We start from the raw sequence: 21,203 nt of genomic DNA on the forward strand, positions 1-21,203 counted from the left end.
TTATATTTTATGAAACAAATGTATTTTTGAAAAAAAAGTTTAAATTTTTTAAAACAAATTTACATTTTAGCAAACAAATTTACATTTTAGGAAACAAATTCACATTTTAAATATGTTAGATTTTAGGTGAGAGAAAGTTTCATTTTAGAGAAAAAAAAATATATTATAGGGAAACAAATTTACATCTAAAAAAAATTGACTGTTCGGAAATACTTGTACAAGTGCAAAGACAAAACTGCAAGCGGCAAAACACAGTTACATAGCCAAAAACAAATTAACAAAAGACGGCTACACGGAAAGGGAATGTCCCAGCGGCCGGATGTGACGTCACGATTACCCTGACTTGTAGTACAAATAGCTCAATCTGTAGTCCTCCTGCTGTTTTTACGTGAAAAGACAGCGGCGATTTTAGATGGAAAGAATTGCACTGAAGCTGTTTTTCTTAAGTTTACGCTAACCGAACAATGTTTTGCCCTTATTGTGGTCTCTGGAACTTTTACGGGACATGGACCAGGTGGCAGGACCAAGCAGCAGAGCCGAGCTCAATTCGTGGCAGTGGCTACGTTGCAGCAGTTCCGGTGGTCCTGCCACCTGGTCCGTGTCCCGTAAAAGTTCCAGAGACCGTCCGCACAAAGAACAAAATGGTGTAAATTGGCTAAAATTTGCTCCACAATAATAAAATCGCCGCTGACTTTTCACATGAAGCAGGAGGACTACAGATTGAGCTGTACTACAAGTCAGGGTAATCGTGACGTCACATCCGGCCACTGGGACATTCCCTTTCCGTGTAGCCGTCTTTTGGTAATTTGTTTTTGGCTATGTAACTGTGTTTTGCCGCTTGCAGTTTTGTCTTTGCACTTGTACAAGTGTTTTCGAATGGTCAATTTGTTTTTAGATGTAAATTTGTTTCCCTATAATGTATTTTTTTTTCTCTAAAATGAAGCTTTGTCTCACCTAAAATCTAACTTATTTAAAATGTGAATTTGTTTCCTAAAATGTAAATTTGTTTGCTAAAATGTAAATTTGTTTTTAAAAATTTAAATTTTTTTTTCAAAAATACATTTGTTTCATAAAATATAATTTTGTTTCTTCAAATGTTATTTTGTTTTTTATTTGTTAATGTGTTTTTGAATTGTAAATGTGTTTTGCACTTCTCAGCCACCGTAGATATTAGAGTGAAGTAGATATTCTTGTATAGGAGTCTCAGATGAAGATTTAGACCAAGGTTGGGAAATTATACTTGAAATACTTTTTTCTTTTACTTGACTAAAATTGTGATGAAGTAATGTTGTTTTTATTTGAGAACAATTTTTGGGTTATCTACCCACGTCGTCTTTTTTAATGTTAAACATGTTTCAAGATAGCAAAGGATTAATTCGAAAGATAAAAACTAAACAGTGAAAAAAAAAATGCATGTTTGGCAAAACCTTTATCGAACCGAGCAAGAAATTTCAATATCAGCAAAACAGAAAGTGATTAAAAACACAAAATATCTTTAGAATTAAAGGTAAACTCTATTAAATAATTTTAAGCATTCATTAATATTTTACCAAAACCAAAAGTATACAAAACAGTTTTGTCATCAAATGAAATTTGACACACATTGGATGAGGCTGAGCATGAATTAAATGTAGTGGGGACCAACATTAATACAACTATTTAAAAAAAAACAATAACCAAAACAATTGCTAAATATAGTAACAAACTCACTAAGTTGGCAACTATACATTACACTGCATTTCTTCTGTCTTGCCTTTCTTTGTTCTATGTATTATCAGGGTCTTTTTTTTTGCTGAATTTTGCAGACTGTCGGTTTAAATGTGCTGTTACAGCATGCGGTGCTCATGGGAGATGTATTGTTGCAGAGTAACATTTAGTCCTTTCAGATAATGTTTAGAAAAATTTTATCAAAAAAGTAAATAGAAGCCAACCAAAGTGGCTTGTATAGGAGGGGCTGTGCTACCCAGCATAGCTGAAATTCACCCGCATTTTCTTTATTGGCAGGTGTTAAAGTAAAGCCCTGTTGTTCAAGCCCCGTTTTTTCAATGAAGCTTATAGGTGCAAATTCAATCTGGAAGGCTTTTATCTGCTAGCAATCTCCTCCTCATGCATCTCTGCTCCATCCTATTGGCACAATTCCAAATCTTCACATAAACCAAACACTGTCAATAAAAGCCTTGCTTTCCTGCTGAACGACATTCATCTCATCATGTCAGCAGCATGTCAGCTTTCAAATCTGATAAGCCTTCCTTTTTTTGCTTCCTACAGTCCTTTTGCCTTCTCTACTCTTATGGCCACTTGGCCTTGCCTCCAAATCAGCAGATACACCAGCAAGACAGGTGGAAGCTGTCGAGCTTCAGTATTCACCGTCTCCAACACCAATTCTCTCAACCTCCTACGACCTTCTCCCATTTTTGCTGCAGTTTCAATCCATGCTTTCATTTTCCCCCTTGTTTCTGGTTAATTCACGCATCCGTCATCGTCACCCTTCCACTTTGCAAATTTCAGTTCTCTACCTGGGAGCCCTTCCCATCTTTAGTCACTCTCCCTTTGTAAGAATTATGAATCTTAAGGAAGCTCTTTTGAGATGTTTTTGTTTTGATTTAAAAAAATAAGTAAAAAATACTCACTGAATAACTCAATTTATATAAGTAAAGCCTTCCTTTGCAGTAATGGCCATGGTCATCTTCTCATGCACAGCACTTTAACTGCATTTTCTGTTCCCTTCCATTTATAAATGCAACTAAGCATGGCCTTAGTGACATCAAACATGTGGATCAGGTGACACCAAGCATGCTAATCAGAAGTATATGTGTATAGAGCAGGTAAGGAGCAGTCCAAAATACCTATAATCCTCTGCAAAATGTGTTCCTGATCATGTTTGCTCTATCCCAGTTCATTGGTTTGTTGTTTAAATAAGTAAAACAGCGCCATTATCTATTTTTTTCCCCATAGGGCATGAACCAGGACACGTTTCAATGAGCTCACTACACAGCGTGAAAGCATGAATGTATTAGCTTCTGAGATGTACCCCAAGTTAGTGTGGTATCTGCGGCATTTGCAAGTAGCCTTTTCCATACAGCCCTGTCTAAGGCTTGGCTTTCACAGAGTCTTAGCCTTTGGTCGTGTCCCATCCCAGCAGTTGCCTGCGGATTGTCTCACCCTTTAGCCCGAAGCCCCCTTCTCAACCTTTTGCCTGCAGCTCTTTTCAGCCTATTGCTTCCAACCCTTCTCAGCCTTTTGCTTGTAGCCCATCACAGTCTTTTGCAGGCAGACCCAGTCTCAGCTTTTTGCGGACAATAGTCATCAATCATCATTAAGTACGTACACTGCAAGTTCCTGCATGAGAGAAAGACAGAGGGGTTAGTCCAGGAATGGTTTGAGGTCCCAGGAAATCACACAGAGGCAGAAGTAACAGCGGGATTATCCTGAGAGGAGTGGCCACAATACTTGTGTAGCCCTCACTTAAGCAATGTTAGTAACTATGTGAGTTTTGGGTTCTTTGCTTCAGTATACTCTCTACTTTTTAATGTAAATCTCTCTCTAACGCTTTTGGATCAATCAGCATTGAACACAACTACATTAAGTTACACTACACACCGTGTGAAGTAAACCATAATAACCCTTCTTTAATTAAGCAAAATAAAAATAAAATAAGTAAATGACAGGTTTTTTGGGTTCAGGTGAAACAGAAAAAACAGAGCATTACTCCAACTGTGCAATAAATCTGCATATACAGTGTAAAGCACCAGGTATACAACCCACTATTCTAAAAAAAAAACTAAACCTAAAGCCTGCAGAAAATATACCCTACGTTGCAGGCCTGATCAGATGCTCATGGTTGCAGCAGTCCCACTGACTCAACCATCCAGAGCCTCTTCACTCAAAGAGCAAAAGATTAAAATACAACTCAGTACCTTGTATAATCGTGTTTTCGACCGATGAGTCCAGGCAAAGCGATCTGAAGAAACAGCAGTTCAGGATTCATGCAGTTGTTTGGTTTCCGTTTACTAGTCCTCAGTCCCACGTTGCCAGAGGTACTCTGAGCGACGCGGGCGCTCAGAGTGACTATCTGGAGTCCGGGTCCTTGTTTTCCTACGTAGCCAGAGGTACTCTGAGCGACGCGGGCACTCAGAGTGACTATCTGGAGTCCGGGTCCTTGTTTTCCCACGTAGCAAGAGGTACTCTGAGCGACGCGGGCACTCAGAGTGACTATCTGGAGTCTTCCCTCGTTATCCAGTCCGGTAACGAGCTTCTGTAGTCCTTTAAGCTCCACTGTACCAGCGAAACAGCAGCCTACAGTAGTCCATGCTAGCGAACAGCTAGGTTAGCTTCGCTCTAACGCTTGAGTAATACAACGGCAAGGCAAACAACCATTCAGTCCATACAGTTTCTTGTTGAAACTCGACGGCGTCCTGCTAACCTGCATATAGATTATTATAACTTCTCCTTACGACAAGTCTGAGTTTACTCACTCTGAAAGCCGGCCAAAAACTCCTTCTCTACCATCCCCTCCTCGCTCAACTCCACTCTCCCCCTCCTTTTCTCTTCTGCACCTGTGCTCCCTTCACAGACCGTACTCCCGTAGGAAAATATAATTCTCTGCTGGCAATTCCCCACAAAGTAAAGAAAACTTATTTTAAACAATGCAAACATGTTTTTATTAACTTTATATTAACTTTCAAATGTTAATTGAAATAAAAGGATATAACAAATGAACTCATCCTTGTTATTTATTATCTTATGCTTCTCTTATGTTTTTACTATCCGGGTTACACCCTCCCCCCACTAAATGTCTGGTGTCCTCAACAGACTACCAAAGAACTACAAGAACTTCAGGAGCAGGATGAATCTTATGTGAACACCCCATGAGTGTTAATCTTTACCTATCGTAATGACAACCCCTCGATGGATAATGGTAATAGGCTGATCATTACCTTTCCCTGGCTCATCATAGGTTAATCTAACTACTGGTTTAATCTGTCTCTTTGGCCTTAATCTAGGAGTGTCGTACAACTGATTACGAGTATGTGGTTTTGGAGCTTTGACAGATGGGCCGGCTCTGGAGTTCAAATCGCGTTCTGGGGAAGAATCTTGTTCATCTTCTCCATATTGGTCAGGCTCCTCATGTAAATCCACCACTTAGTTTGCTTCAGACTCACTGCCCTGAATGGATCTGCCATCCTCCAGTTGCAGTTCACCATCACTACTATCAGTAGGATCTTTTTCATCAGCAACATTGTCCTGTTCACCCTCACTGCCCTCTTGTGCAGCCGCTTCTAATCTTAAAGTGTGTCTCAGTCCTTCTTTCACTCTGTCACGAGTGTAGTAACGTTTCTGAGGCTCATAGTACTCATATTCTGAGGCTGAATCAGAATCCAGGGATAGTTGAGGTTCAGACACAATTGTAGCCTGCTTTGGTGTCTTGGTTTTCGGTTTTTGTCTATTCGAACAATGCTGGCCCTCTGGAGGGGTGGGCAATCTCACTTGTTGGTCAATAGGAAGGATGTGATCTCTGTGGATCGTTTTCAAATGTCCACTTCCATTCTCTTTCTTCAGTTGGTAGACGGGAAGATTGGGCATTTTCCCAACAACCCGATACGGTATTGGACTCCATCTGGTTTGCAACTTATGCTTGCCTTTTAGACCCCAGTTCTTTAGCAAGACTCTGTCTCCTATTTCTAAAGACTGGAAACCAACTTTTCGGTCATAAGCTGTTTTATTCTTTTGATGGACTTTGTCTGCTGTCTCTGACGCAAGCTTATAGGCTTGACGAAGGTCTTCCTTTAACTTCGACACATAGTGTGAGTGACTCTCATCAGCTTTGTCAGTTGTCGTCTCAAAGCACAAGTCTACTGGCAATCTGGCTTCACGACCAAACATTAGAAAATAGGGTGAAAACCCTGTGGCATCACATCTGGTACTGTTATATGCATGAACCAAATAAGGAACATGCTGACTCCACTGACGTTTCTTTTCGGTGCTTAGAGTACCCAACATCGAAAGCAATGTTCGGTTGAACCGTTCTGGTTGAGGGTCTCCTTGTGGATGGTATGGGGTAGTCCGTGATTTTCTTATCCCCATAGTCTTCAGCAAGTCTTTAATCAGGCGACTTTCAAAGTCTCGTCCCTGATCAGAATGGATACGAGCTGGTAAACCATAGTGAACGAAAAACTTATCCACTAAAGTTTTGGCCACTGTTCGAGATGTCTGATTCTTTGTTGGGAACGCCTGGGCATAACGTGTAAAGTGATCGGTGACCACTAAAACATTGCTCATCCCTCTGGCATCAGTTTCCATTGATAAAAAATCAATGCAGACAAGATCCAATGGACCATTACTGGAGATCTGGTGAAGTGGTGCAGCTTTCTGGGCAGGCGTCTTGCGTGTTATGCATTCACCACACCGTTTGATATGTTGCTCAATGTCTTGACTCATTCTTGGCCAGTAGAACCTCTGACGGAGTACCTCTAGAGTTCTCTCTATGCCTAGGTGTCCCGAGTCATTGTGCACTGATCTCAATACAACATCGTGAAAAATCTTTGGCAGGAATAACTGATGGACCTCCCCACCCGAGTGACGCTTGGTGATGCGATAAAGCAGACCATCTTTCAGTATGGTCAATTTGTCTTTCTCTCTTTTCAGAAACGACAGCTCTGGGCTGGTGCCAGACCATTGATTAAGCTTAACTGCCTGGAGAGCTGGACCAATGACTGAATCATCTTTTTGCGCCTGAACAAGATCAGCTTTTGAAACATGTTCCAGAGACTGCAAATCCATTCTTAGTGGGAATACATAAATGTCTGGTATGCATTCTGGGGAAGCTCCAGTTTGGTCTATACATCTGGTTGAACACTCTGGGTTTTCTGATACCTGCAGCCTCCTGCAGATGGATTTAACAGCTGCTTCAGGTATAGTCTCCCATTCAGTTTCATCAACAAAGTTCCTGGAGAGGATGTCTGCATCTATGTTGTGCTTGCCTGGACGATAAAGAACGTCAAAGTCGTACGTAGACAAAGCAGCCAACCATCTATGTCCTACTGCATTGAGTTTGGCAGTGGACAGAACATAGGTCAACGGGTTATTGTCAGTACGTACTGAAAAGCGCGCCCCATAGAGGTAGTCATGGAAGCGATCCACCACAGCCCACTTTAATGACAGAAACTCAAGCTGATGTATAGGGTACCTCTTCTCAGACTGACTCAGTTTCCTGCTGGCAAATGCAACTGGCCTAAGTTCCCCTTCTTGCAGCTGGTATAGTACAGCCCCCAGTCCCTTAAAGCTAGCATCCACATGGAGCTCATAGGGCTTTGTAGGATCAGCGAAGGCTAGTACTGGTGCATGGGTCAGGCAATGGATAATCTGATGAAAAGCTTGTTTGCAGGAGTCATCCCACCGTTCTCCAAAGGGTTCAGATTCTTTCAGATAGGACTTATTGGGGTCAGGACTCTTTTTCTTGCTCTTCTGTGTTGGAGCATAGCCTTTCGTCAGTTCAGTGAGGGGTCTCACGATTGCTGCATAGTTAGCAATAAATCTCCTATAGTATCCACAGAATCCTAAAAAGGATCTTAAAGATTTTAGATCGTGGGGCTGAGGCCAGGCCGTCACTGCCTCAATCTTCTGTGGATCAGGAGAGACACCTTCCGAAGACACAATGTGTCCAAGGTATTTCACCTGCGGTTGACAAAATTGGCATTTGTCCAGGGAGAGCTTCAATCCAGCTTCCCCAAGACGATCCAGGACCTTAATGAGTCGCTCCTCGTGTTCCTCCAGCGACTTTCCAAAAACAATCAAGTCATCTAAGTATACTAGGACTTGAAGGAGGTTCATATCTCCCACTGTTTTTTCCATTAGTCGCTGGAAAGTCGCAGGCGCTCCTGTTATTCCTTGTGGCATTCTCTCAAATTGGAAGAAACCCAACGGACATATAAATGCTGTCTTCTCTTTATCCTCTTCTGCCATGGGAATCTGGTAGTATCCACTACGCAGGTCAAGCACTGAAAACCATTTACTGCCAGACAGAGAATCCAGGGCTTCATCAATGCAAGGGGTTGTGTATTGGTCTGGAACTGTCCGACTGTTAAGGAGTCTGTAATCTATGCACATCCGTATTGTTCCGTTTTTCTTTCTAACTGTAACAATCGGAGAAGCATAGGGGCTTCGAGACTCCTTAATTATGCCAGCACAGAGCAACTCTTGCAGGTGTTTCCTTACATCCTCGATGTCTGCAGGTGCAAGTCGACGGGATCTTTGACGAAATGGCCTTGTGTCGACCAGACGGATGGTGTGCTCAACGTCCTTTGCAAGGCCCACATCCCATTCATTAGTCGAAAAGACATGGGGGCGTTCCGCTAGTTTCTGCTTCAGCCGGTCTTTCCATTCCTCAGGCACAGGCGAGTCACCAAAATCAATCTGGTTGCTGTCAAATACTGCCCTTTCCTGTTTTTGGCATGGAACAGAGATGACACTTTCAGTACGGTAAATGTGACCCATGACGGTTCCGATAGGAATAATGGTCGCCCTGGCAGACTGGTTCTCTACCAAAATCCTAAAGTTGTTAACTTGTACAGCATGCGAAGGCACCACCATCGGCTGCAACAAGACATCACCTGGCAAAGGAGTTAACGGAGAGGAATCAACCATCAGAATCTCCTTGCCCAATGCCTGCTGAAAGTGTACGCTGCAGGTTATCTGCACCTCTTTCCCTGGGGGTAAGGACAATGGACTGGACCCCTGCCAAATCACACAACCGACCTGGTCATCTTGGGAACCCAGATTGATAGAGTATGTGGGTATATTTGCCCTTTCACTGTAAACTTGGATACCCAGAGTTCTAGTGATGTCCCGCCCCTCTTTCCTGCATTTCTGTACCAAATTACGTACATGGCTGGTGTTGGTGCCAACAATGACAGGAATCTGTTCTCCTTTTGGGCTTGGGCAGATGAGGGCAAGAACCGGAACCGTATGTCTGACACCTGTTATTTCAGCAGGATACTCAATGCCCACCACAGCATATCCGAGGTACGGATAACTGACATTGGACTCACTTAGACCCCATAGGTCAAGGCCAGCGACTGGGTGCACTGGTACAGAGGACAAATGGGTGTTGTACCAGGACTCAAATATTATGGTGACCTGTGATCCACTGTCGAATAAGGCCTCACAGGGCTGTCCGTTCACTTTGAGAGGTACAATGCTGGGTGGTCCAATCAGTCCTTCAGGGATTCCAGCCAGAGTGGGAGAAGTCAGAAGACCCTGCTTAACATGGCAATTGGTGTCAGTGGTATTCTTCGATGAGGCAGCGGGATTTTCTTTCATTGTTCGGATAGTCTGAATGAGCTTTCTGATTACCTTGTTCTGGTTTTCAGGATTTTGACACTTGGCCACAAAATGCCCTTTCTCTCCACAACGGTAACAGAACTGTTCCTCCAGAGGTGGCCTGTTCCGATTGGGAGTTCTTGTCATTGGTGTGGCCTCCACTGCTGCCACCGAAGCAAGTTGTACTGAGGGTTCTGGAGCAGTCCCTTTTTGGGCTACCTTGTTCTGGAGTCTTCTGACTTGTTTCTTCAATGCAGCCAGTTCTTGTGTATCACTGCATTCACTGGAATGCACTGGGGACACCTTTTTTTCTTTAACATCAGTGGACTTAGATGTGCAGGTGGAAATCGTATTCTTAAGCTCTTTAATTTCAGCTTTGAGATTTTGTATTTCTGTTTGCTCTGTTTCAGAAAGTTTTGTCTGCACACTGTGGACAGATGGATTAAGTTTTCTCCTCGATGCCTCATACTCTTCCTCTATGCGGATCTCACTTAAGAGCTGGAGGAAAGTTGGGGGTGAAGACTTTTTCTCTCTCAGACGCAGTTGAATTAACATGAGGTCGGAAACAACGGCCCCTCTTAGAAGTTGCTCCAGGCGTGCTTTGTCTTTGCTAAAGCTTGTTAAACCTCCTCTCTGAACAACTTTAGTGAGGGCCCTCTCCAAGCGCCTTAGGAAATCAGACAGCTTTTCACCTGGTTGCTGCTGCATTAATCGGAACGCAAAATAAAGATCATCTCCAGATTCAGCACTACCAAATGCACTTTCCAATGCCTCCAAATATTCATCGGGACCTGCTTCAGAATTCGACTCACGAACGGATTTAGCAATCTCTAACGCTGGTCCCTTTAAGCTTTCCATCAGCCTGCGCCTTTTCTCCTTGTCAGTGCAGTCACTTTCCTCTACCATGAGCCATGCCTGTTCCAGCCAGTGGTCGAATGACTCCTCACTGGGAGGAACTGGCAGGTTTCCTGAGAACAGCCTCAAACGCCGATAACCACCTTCAGCTTGTGGTTTACGTGTCTTCTCCAAAAGATCACCCACTGCTTGCAATATAGAATCAGTAGAATTTACAGGGGGATCAGAGGTGTGCTGTTGTTGAGCAGGGCTGAAAATTAAGTTTTTTATATCTTCCATAGTCTTTCCCTCAGTGTCCAGAAGACTTCTCACCTTCTGAGCAAAATCATTAGCAGGTGTACTTTCATCGAGAGTGACTATCGGCCATCTTTGACCACTGTCTGGCTCCAGCACTTCTGTTGGTGCATTCTCTCTGGGTATATTTTCTCTGCATTCACAGAGCACCATACGGCAGCTCAAGGAGGTATGAAACTGACGGCCCCTTACTCTGACTCGCCCCAAGCATTTAATAGTCTCTAATGTTTCTTCTATCTTGGCTATCTCCACTCCTTCTGGAACCATTACCAAGAGAGCCTTAGCTTCTTCCAATCCTTCCCCCCGACACCACCTTTTCAGTTCTGCTGTTAGCCCAGAGCAGTCAGCCATACTTCAAACCAGCGTAATGAAAACTGTACTAGCTACTTCAAATCAACTTTTTGCTGTTGGGTTTTTTTTTCTTTTTTTTTTTTTTTGTACGTTCAACGCCTCAAAAGACCCAAAAGAATCCCAGCGGTGCCTCCAATTTATGTAGCCCTCACTTAAGCAATGTTAGTAAAAAAGTGAGTTTTGGGTTCTTTGCTTCAGTATACTCTCTACTTTTTAATGTAAATCTCTCTCTAACGCTTTTGGATCAATCAGCATTGAACACAACTACATTAAGTTACACTACACACCGTGTGAAGTAAACCATAATAACCCTTCTTTAATTAAGCAAAATAAAAATAAAATAAGTAAATGACAGGTTTTTTGGGTTCAGGTGAAACAGAAAAAACAGAGCATTGCTCCAACTGTGCAATAAATCTGCATATACAGTGTAAAGCACCAGGTATACAACCCACTATTCTAAAAAAAAAACTAAACCTAAAGCCGGCAGAAAATATACCCTACGTTGCAGGCCTGATCAGATGCTCATGGTTGCAGCAGTCCCACTGACTCAACCATCCAGAGCCTCTTCACTCAAAGAGCAAAAGATTAAAATACAACTCAGTACCTTGTATAATCGTGTTTTCGACCGCTGAGTCCAGGCAAAGCGATCTGAAGAAACAGCAGTTCAGGATTCATGCAGTTGTTTGGTTTCCGTTTACTAGTCCTCAGTCCCACGTTGCCAGAGGTACTCTGAGCGACGCGGGCGCTCAGAGTGACTATCTGGAGTCCGGGTCCTTGTTTTCCTACGTAGCCAGAGGTACTCTGAGCGACGCGGGCACTCAGAGTGACTATCTGGAGTCCGGGTCCTTGTTTTCCCACGTAGCCAGAGGTACTCTGAGCGACGCGGGCACTCAGAGTGACTATCTGGAGTCTTCCCTCGTTATCCAGTCCGGTAACGAGCTTCTGTAGTCCTTTAAGCTCCACTGTACCAGCGAAACAGCAGCCTACAGTAGTCCATGCTAGCGAACAGCTAGGTTAGCTTCGCTCTAACGCTTGAGTAATACAACGGCAAGGCAAACAACCACTCAGTCCATACAGTTTCTTGTTGAAACTCGACGGCGTCCTGCTAACCTGCATATAGATTATTATAACTTCTCCTTACGACAAGTCTGAGTTTACTCACTCTGAAAGCCGGCCAAAAACTCCTTCTCTACCATCCCCTCCTCGCTCAACTCCACTCTCCCCCTCCTTTTCTCTTCTGCACCTGTGCTCCCTTCACAGACCGTACTCCCGTAGGAAAATATAATTCTCTGCTGGCAATTCCCCACAAAGTAAAGAAAACTTATTTTAAACAATGCAAACATGTTTTTATTAACTTTATATTAACTTTCAAATGTTAATTGAAATAAAAGGATATAACAAATGAACTCATCCTTGTTATTTATTATCTTATGCTTCTCTTATGTTTTTACTATCCGGGTTACACTTGACTTGCTAAGATGTCCAGAATCAGAAGTGCAACAGGACAGTAAAACAGGAACAAGGCAAGATTACATAGCAAAATCAAAGTTCAAATCATAGGAGGACAATCAAGCAACACTGGAAGGTCTACCCTACACAGATGGCTTTGGAGAATCTAGTGGTTATCCACTGCAAAGGCTTGGAATATATAGTGCTCCCCCCAGGTGTAGCAACTCCCAGTTATTGCAGCTCCTGAACATGTAACTACTTAGACCTAATTACAGGACCTTGGCTAAGGGAGCAGCATGTGATATCATCCACAAAGCAACAGTGTAAATGCAACATAGGATTGTGACACAACACTTAAATCCTATAATCTAGCCTTGCTTTGCTGTAATAAGTCTTTATTCCTACTCCGCATTGCCTTAGCGGTAATGAATCATACTTTATATTCACATCTGCTTCTTCTCAAAGGTAATCACCCTTCTCTGTCCAAGTTCCTCAGGCAGCCCAACACTGTTAGCCCTCATCAGTCCGTTGTGGACAGCCAGTTTTTCCTCAGCTTTCACTTCCGCATCTGGATGGACATCCTCAATATTGGTAATAAATTGTATTCAATCACCTTCTGTGCCTTAACAGGCAATCTATTTTAGCCTTTACAGGGCAATTCACAAAACTTGGTTTATTCGTACTTTAAGTGAACAAAATTCCCTACTCATTAACTTTTATAGTGGAAATGGCTAGACAACATCCTGAGTGATTTCCATATTACATTTAATTGATTTTTATATATCACATACAGGGAAATTCATGACTGGTGAATTTTTAAATATCACCGTTTTATTCAAATTAGAAGTGCTGTTTTTTCTTTTACTTCTCAAGCTTGTGAAATTGTTAATGATTTCTTTCATGAAATAATTAAATTATTCAAACAATTAAATAATTCAAGACTGCTATTCATGTAATTATAAAATCAAACTGCATTCTGATATCCAAACAGAAAGCTCTGCAGAAAACATATACTTTTAATTTAGTTCAATTAACCTTACTTATATAGCACTTTACAACAAATGTCAGCTCATGGCATGTTACCAAGACAAATCAACCAGATCATACAATCAGATTGGTTCAAAGATTTTATTTAAAGAAAACCAGCTGACTGCATCGACTCATTGACTCAAAAGCAATCCCTCCCACCAAGCATGCTTGCAGCGACAGTAGAGAGAAAAACTCCTCTTTAACAGGAAGAAACCTCAAGCAGAACCAGGCTCAATACAGTATATGCGACCATCTGCCGAGGCAGACTGAAGGATCTGTCAAGGAGACAGAAGCAGACATGTAGAAAGAAGCAAAGATGCAAAAGGTAACTGTCAACCAGCTCCACAGGTGGCCCCGTCCAGGAAAGACATGGCCAGAGAGACAAGCTCCGAGCCAGCTCCCATGAGGATAAAAGAGAGCACATGCAGTTAGTCAAGGTAAGAGAAACAGCAGTACCATGAAAAACAGGCCAAGCTTTTTTTACTTGCCATATCCAAGTTGCAACAACTTCACCAACAAGTATATTCACAAGGTAATATATTTCCTTTGCAGGCATGCATCATGCTTAATTGACATTTTTTTCATGCTGTCACAAGCTCAGACCACGAATGCCTTTGCAGGCTCTCCTCATCATATTTTTTTGCAGGTAGCCTTAGCAGAATATCAGTCTTCATCTCCTCTTTTGCAGATAGCCTTTTGCGAGATTGCTGTACAGCTACATGTGCCAGATCCCATTGGAAAGCTCTGATCACTCTTAGCCTTTGGCAGTATCCAGTTTGGAGAGTAAAAAGGAAAAAGGAATGGCGTAGTTACTGTCCTCTGTAGAGCTCATGTGCTACTGACTACTTGATTAGAAAGTTGACCCCTCAGTCTAACAAACTGTGGTCTATTTGTCAAGTAGTCTTTGATCCTTTGAATTGTTGATGCCTCCACCTGAGTGAGTTAGTAAGTCAGACTGAGTCATGGCTTTTGTTGAAGCACTTTTATAATGATACCTTCAACTCAATGACAATAAGCAAATTGCAGAGGGTCTTCCTGAAGTGATCCAACAGAAGTCTCTTTAAGACATTTTTGATGTCGGATGTCAGGGAAATGGGTCTATAGTCATTTAGGACTGTTGGCTGACTTTTCTTTGGTACTGGTACAAGGCAGGATGTTTTCCACATCACTGGAACTGTCTCTTGGGTCAGGCTATAGTTGAGGAGGTGTTGTAGAATGACAAAGAGCTGCTTTGCAAAGGCCTTCAGGAGTCTGGGGCTGACACTTGTCAGGCCCTGGCAACTTATTACATTTCAGTCGATCTAGTTCCAACTTTTCTTAACTTCTAGAAACAGAAAGGTAAAAGTAGAGGGAGCAGCACCATCCTCTGATTCGTCAAAGAACAAACTTGTAGAAGCTGGAGAGTCAATGGTAGTGGAGGCCAGGATGTTCATTAGACTGTGGGGAAGAGAGAATGATGCTGAACTTGTTCCTGAACTGAACCTATCTAAGAATTTATTTAGTTAATTTGGTCTTTCCAAACTTGCCTCTGTCTGATCATGGATGGATGGATGGATGGATGGATGGATGGATGGATGGATGGATGGATGGATGGATGGCAAACTGAACTGTATGCAAGAAACCTGTATACATTCAAATACATATTTGACACCTAAAGCTTAGGGATTTATATATCTGATTGGGCTGGTGATTAGCCAGGGCATAATTAAAAATGAGAATAATGATCAGGGAATTTAAATTATATGCTTTTTGAAATTGGCTCAGGGAAAATTAAGAGATGTGTCAATTGATTTGTAATATTTTCAGTTATCAAAAGATCTTGTGTCAAACTGATTCGACTCAGGACAACTCTGTCCTGGAAATTAGAATATCGCAATTTGACTTATAAATGCTATCTAGAACGTATGGAAGCAAGGTTTTTACAGCAAAATGTTTGGAGTAAATGCTCAATGGCCTTATACTGGTACTCATCAGTACCAGTACTTATCAAGCCCATGATCCCACAACATTACTCATTCACAAACACTCATGAACTGATAGTAGCAAGATACATTGTAGCCATATCTGCCCTAGGGTAGATTAAAGTGGCAACAGAAGTATATATATTAGGGCTGCAACTAACAATTAATTTGCAAATCAATGAATCTGTCAATAATGTTTTCTATTATTCAACTAATTATTTGGTAGCCAAGGATTCCTTAAAGAAGACTTTTTTTACGAAATCAAACCAGGTGAAACTCAAACTTTGAGGATTTCTGGATAGAGCACATTGACAGACGAAAACTTTTGTTTTTATCTTGAATGCAAAATGTTGTTTGTATACTTTGTAACAATTTTGATATAGTTCTATGCTCCAGTTAACAATTAATCGATTACTAAAATAGTGGGCGATTATTTTCAGTTATTGAATAATCACCATTAAGCTGATTAATTGTTCAGCCATACAAGAAGGGGTTACTTCAGTGGCTGGAAGTTGGAGGGGATTTAGCAGGGAGTTGGAGTAAAGTGGGCTGCTATTCTGTTGACATTTGACTGGGACAGGCCATTTTGAATGGCTGCTACTGTATATATATAGTTTTTTATTTTTTATCTATTTTTTGCTATGTATTTTATTATTTTTGTGAAGCGGGTATGAAACGTTGATTAAGTGAGTGAAATAGTGATCTGTCTTGCTCATTATTATTGGGTCTGAGATCCGATGGTTTGTGTCAAATTAGAAATGGCCAGCTCCCATTGTGTGAGATCCTGCTTCCACTTTACTAAACTTTCCTCTCATTGCTCAATTCTCAATCAGTGGCCCTACCATGATGGACCTCATGGTAGGAACCATACAGGGATATTTAACAGCCTTGAATGACAGTAGAGTGGCCAACCATTTACATTTAAACAACCTTAACTCTTCGGGGAAGAGTTTTTACAAAGTTTCTGAGTAAGACTGTGGCATTTTTTTTCTACCATTATTCCAGAAACAAATTGATAACATTATACACAAATATTGGATGAGAAGTCTGCCTAATGTCTTCAAGTCAAGACTATCTGGAGACCATCGAGTTCTGCTAAACAACTTGCTTATCCATGTGTTGGTGGACCTTGCTTTGTGCACTGGTATATGGCCTTGATGGAGTAATCTCCTAATTGTCTCGTTTAAGTCTCAAGCTTAAGATGTCCATAACGTATTGCTATACTGTTCCCCCCCATTAGAGCTAAGGCCCCGTCCACACGAAGCCGAACCCTGGCCTAAACGCACAAATTTTTCACCAAACCAGCCTCTCATCCATACGAAGCCGGCGTTTCGGGGGTCTGTAAACAATCTTTTTTTTATTAAGCCTTCAGAGTGGGAAGATTTTGAAATGCCGTTTTCGCGTTTCCATCTTTAAGCTTTAACCGCATTTTTTTTTCCACGCATGCGTCATACTGTAGCGTCGCCTCTAAACACACATGCGCGACACAGTATCACAACAACAATGGCGCCGTACTGTGTTGAATGGTTGCTGCTCATGCTACTCACCCTGCTGTCGGGCTTACAACAGAATCTTCTTCTTCTTCTGGAATATCTCCAGGAAGAACAGAGCAATATCGACGACATAGTTCAGCACCTGAATTTGACTGAACCACGAAAATGGACCCGCAGGGCAACCATGTATAAATATTAGTGCGCATGCCCAACATTTCGTCGCCTATTTTTGCTTTGGCACCACAGTGCCACTTACAGGCCTGGCATACATTTTGCAGCGTTTTCATGCATTCGTATGGACGCTCACATTTATTTTACGTCTCCGTCTTTACGACAAACGTTCTGGAAAATATTAGTGTTTCGTGTTCGTTTTGACTTCGTGTGGACGAGGCCTAAGACTTAAATCCCAACTACTGACAATTTGTTTCAACTGCTAAACACAAACCTGATTGCTTGGTTGCAAAACAGAGAATCTTGTTTCATCACCTCAGAGAATATGCATCAACTGCAGTTCAGTTTTATCTGCCTTACACCACTGCATCCTTCTCTGGTATTATAAGTAAAGTAATTCTTGAAGCAGCAATGTGGCCATAGGAATCAATTTTTTGAAACTCTCTGCACACCTGTGTTAAACCCACTCTCTGAATTAAGGTGCCTTGTACAGCTGCTGATGTTCCAAGTCACAACTACTTTAACATATTACCGTCAACGGCTGTCTCTGGAATTTGAGGAAATGTCATTGCTTGACATACAAAACATTCATTTTCATTTATTGTTTATTTGAAAGGGCACAGTGTACATTAATCAACATTAAAACAATGTAAATATACCGTACTCGAGTTAGCTAAGGAGTGCTAATTTTCATTGGTAGTGCCCCAGCCAGGTGTAAAAAAGGCAACCTTAAAAATAAACACAAGTATAAAATCACAAGATAAAATTACAATACCAATTACATTAAAAAACCTTATAGTTAAGAAATACAATTCATGTAAAATAATTATAAATTATTTAAAATACACACAGAAAAACTTAGTGCCCACAATTTTGGCTCTCTACAAGCCATTTTTTTGCATTTTTTTTCCAACAGGTTGGAACATTTCACCTGACCATACTGATTTCACTAATTTCCTGGGAATTATTTATTATTTGAGAGATTTTTATCAATACATTTATAAGCTTTGAATATTTTAATGGCTTTGATTCAATACTATGCTGGTGGAGCTTCTTGGTCATCCAGGCCATAGTCATTCCAAAAAGTTAAAGTAAAAAAACAAACCACTGGGTTTTGTTTTCCAAGTTTGAAGACGTTAAGGTGGTGAAAAGGGTGTGAAGGAAGCCATTTATTTTAAAAGAGAAAACAACAACCTTAAACAGAGTGGGTGGCCTCAGGTTTCAGCTCTCAAAAACCTAAAACGCAGTGATACAGTTGATTCTTTCCCCATGCCATCTCAACCCCCATCGCTATGCAGGGGTACAAAATAACTCGCCAGGTCAGCCAGGCAAAAAAGCCCCTGACGACTGCCTTTTCAGAGGAATGGGCCAGTATCAGGTACTGCTGGCCAATAACGACCTCAATGACTCCCATTGTGAGGGTGTGGAGCTGGTTTTCCAGTTTCAATGTGCATTTTTTTCTAAGCCATTATAAGGCTTTGTTGGGCTACTCTATAAAAGCCTGGAACTCAACGCTAATCCAGACATTTTGAATTGAGAAAACTCCCTGGATCCGAAGCAAAACGATTTCAAACTTTGAAAACAAAGTCCAGTGGTTTGCTTTTTGAATGCAACTTTTTGGAATTCAACACTATCTAATGATTTAGCATATTTTTATGTCACTAAACTAGTTTAATGATGCAGGCAAGTACTGTAGTCTTGTAGATACACTTGTTACAAATACAGAGTTTCGAGGCAATGGTATCATATGCACACTTATAGTGTGTTTTTCTATTCATTTTCTTTTTAAAGGCACTAGTGGGCTTTATCTTTATTATCTTTGAAAGTGACCAGACAGGCAGTAAAGGTTAACAGGCCTGGACTTGAACCTGTGACAGTTACATTGAGGACTGGGGCTGCAAAACATGAAGGATACCGTATGCTTAACCACCAACGTTCCCTTTTACTTTGTTGATTTTAATTGAACTGTTTGAAGTGCTATTGTATACTTGCAAATGTGCCACATATTTCTTTCCTAATGTACTTTGATTAAGACTAGGGACCGTAGCAAACTCTGTTTGCACCTGTGAGTACTGCCTGGAAAATTTTTCAGAAATTCTTAAGATTTAAATGCATCTAATTGCTGACTAAAGGGAATTTACTAAAACGGAGAAATTTGATCCAAGGTATTCTCTGCTATCAGAGTGAGGATCTAAAGCCAAATATTTGGACAGAAAAAAGCTAACATGAATGTAGTAAAGCAAATATGCACAGTAACCGAGATTCAGAATCGTTTTTTTTTTTCCTTTTTTTTTCCTGCTATCACTTGTTCATTCACCCTCACCTCATCTTCCTCCTTAATGCTATCTTTCTAAGTGAAACATTTCCATGCACATGCTGCTAGAGGAAGGCTGATGCTGAACCTCTTTGAGAACCAACAGCTGTAATGGTGTGATAAGGTGGCAAAAACCCAGGCCTGGAGTTTATTTTTTAGCTACAGTCAAGATTCCAGTGTTGCATAGGATTTAAGCACAACAGCTATACAACACCACCAAGCCCATTTTTATCATTTCTCAAACAATTTTATGTCACTAAATGAAGACTCGGGCCACATCCTGAAGTTTTCACCATAAATGCTTTGTCAAAGGATGAGAAAAGAGGACGGGATAAGAATGGATAAGATGAAGGGAGGAAAAACACAAAAATGACAAAACTCCTTGCAACAAGGCCTCTTTTCATTTCCACCAAGGTGACAGTGATCTATGTCTCCCATTGGGCAATATAGTTTGCTTTTCTCCCTCTGTACTTGAATCTCTGATAGACGACATAGATAGAGAGTGCATCAGTTCAAGGAAGGATAAGGTCCACCCCGTGGTGCTTTATCAAGGACATTCTGCTGGGAATTCAGTGTGTCAGCTTACTGTAGGGATTACATGTAGAGCATGCCCCTTCTCTCACTTCAGAGTTGAAAACATATTCTTAGAATTGCTGTAAGAGGGAACTCATTTCATTGGCATAAAAAACTAAATTTTTTTGCACCAATATCACATTTTTTCATAAAGCACCTAAAATTGCCTGGGGTTAGAGAATGACTTTAGAATTTAAGTAAAACAAAATAAAAGAGGAGAATGTCAAATCATATAAAAATTAATTCAGAGTTGGAATGAATAGTGATTAAAAAAACAATACAAATGGAGAAAATGACAGAAAAAAAAAGAAAAGCAAATGTTATCTGAGAAGTCAAATAGCTGTATGCTGTATTTGCATGTCCTATTTGAAAATATACATAAAAACAAGAATGCAAGAAATTCTAATAACCTAATAGGAGGGTCTTTCTTAACACTGTAAAGCTTTTCAATGCTACACATGACATTGTCAAACAGACCTATGAAAAGCCAAATAACAACAAATACCAGCAATATTTTGGGGGATTTTACTTTCTCTCACTGGAGTAATTTTCTTTTTTTCATCTTTCTGTGAAAAGACACATGAAATGAACACATTGGTGGGATATTAACACATTTAAGAAAGTACATAAAATAGCGTGTATTATGTTGTAGTGACCTCATGTTTTGTTGTGCCAGAAGACATTTTGGAAGCCCTTTTATCTGTTTAAATACCTATTAAATCTGTAGTTTGCTTATATGTGCATTAATGAACATATGTTTATTTGATTTGCAGCAAAATTAAAGATTGATTTTTTATTTACCGTTTTCCTTAATGTGGCTTAGTTTTGAATATTAGTGGTGAATGTTTGTTACTGACATTTCTGAAAAGGGGTTGGGTGCTTATTTTTACACATACTTTGTTTATCATTTCCCTTTTTATCTTGCTCATACTTATTTAAATTTGACCTTTAATTTCAGAAAATGTATTCGTGCTATTCTGAAAAAAGAAAACAGCTCATAACTTCTTCAGTGAATAATTACAATGTCTATCGAATATTGGATATGGATGATGCTGAGACATTTTTCTGACATTTCTCCAAAAGATCATCAGACTGCTGCAGCTGATCCGAAATACTCTTGCTTGTGTTCTTAATAGATTTAAGAATATACAGGTGCTGGTCATAAAATTAGAATATCATGAAAAAGTAGATTGATTTCAGTAATTCCATTTAAAAAGTGAAACTTGTATATTATATTCATACATTACATACAAACTCATATATTTCAGATGTTTATTTTGTTTAATTTTGATGATTACAAATGACAACAAATGAAAATCTCAAATTCATCATATCAGAAAATTAGAATATTACTGAAGACCAATAAAAACAAAGGATTTATAGAAATGTTGGCCA

The sequence above is a fragment of the Cyprinodon tularosa genome, unplaced genomic scaffold, assembly GCF_016077235.1.
Source record: "Cyprinodon tularosa strain WSP-4 unplaced genomic scaffold, ASM1607723v1 ctg528, whole genome shotgun sequence".
In the NCBI taxonomy this organism is placed as follows: Eukaryota; Metazoa; Chordata; class Actinopteri; order Cyprinodontiformes; family Cyprinodontidae; genus Cyprinodon; species Cyprinodon tularosa.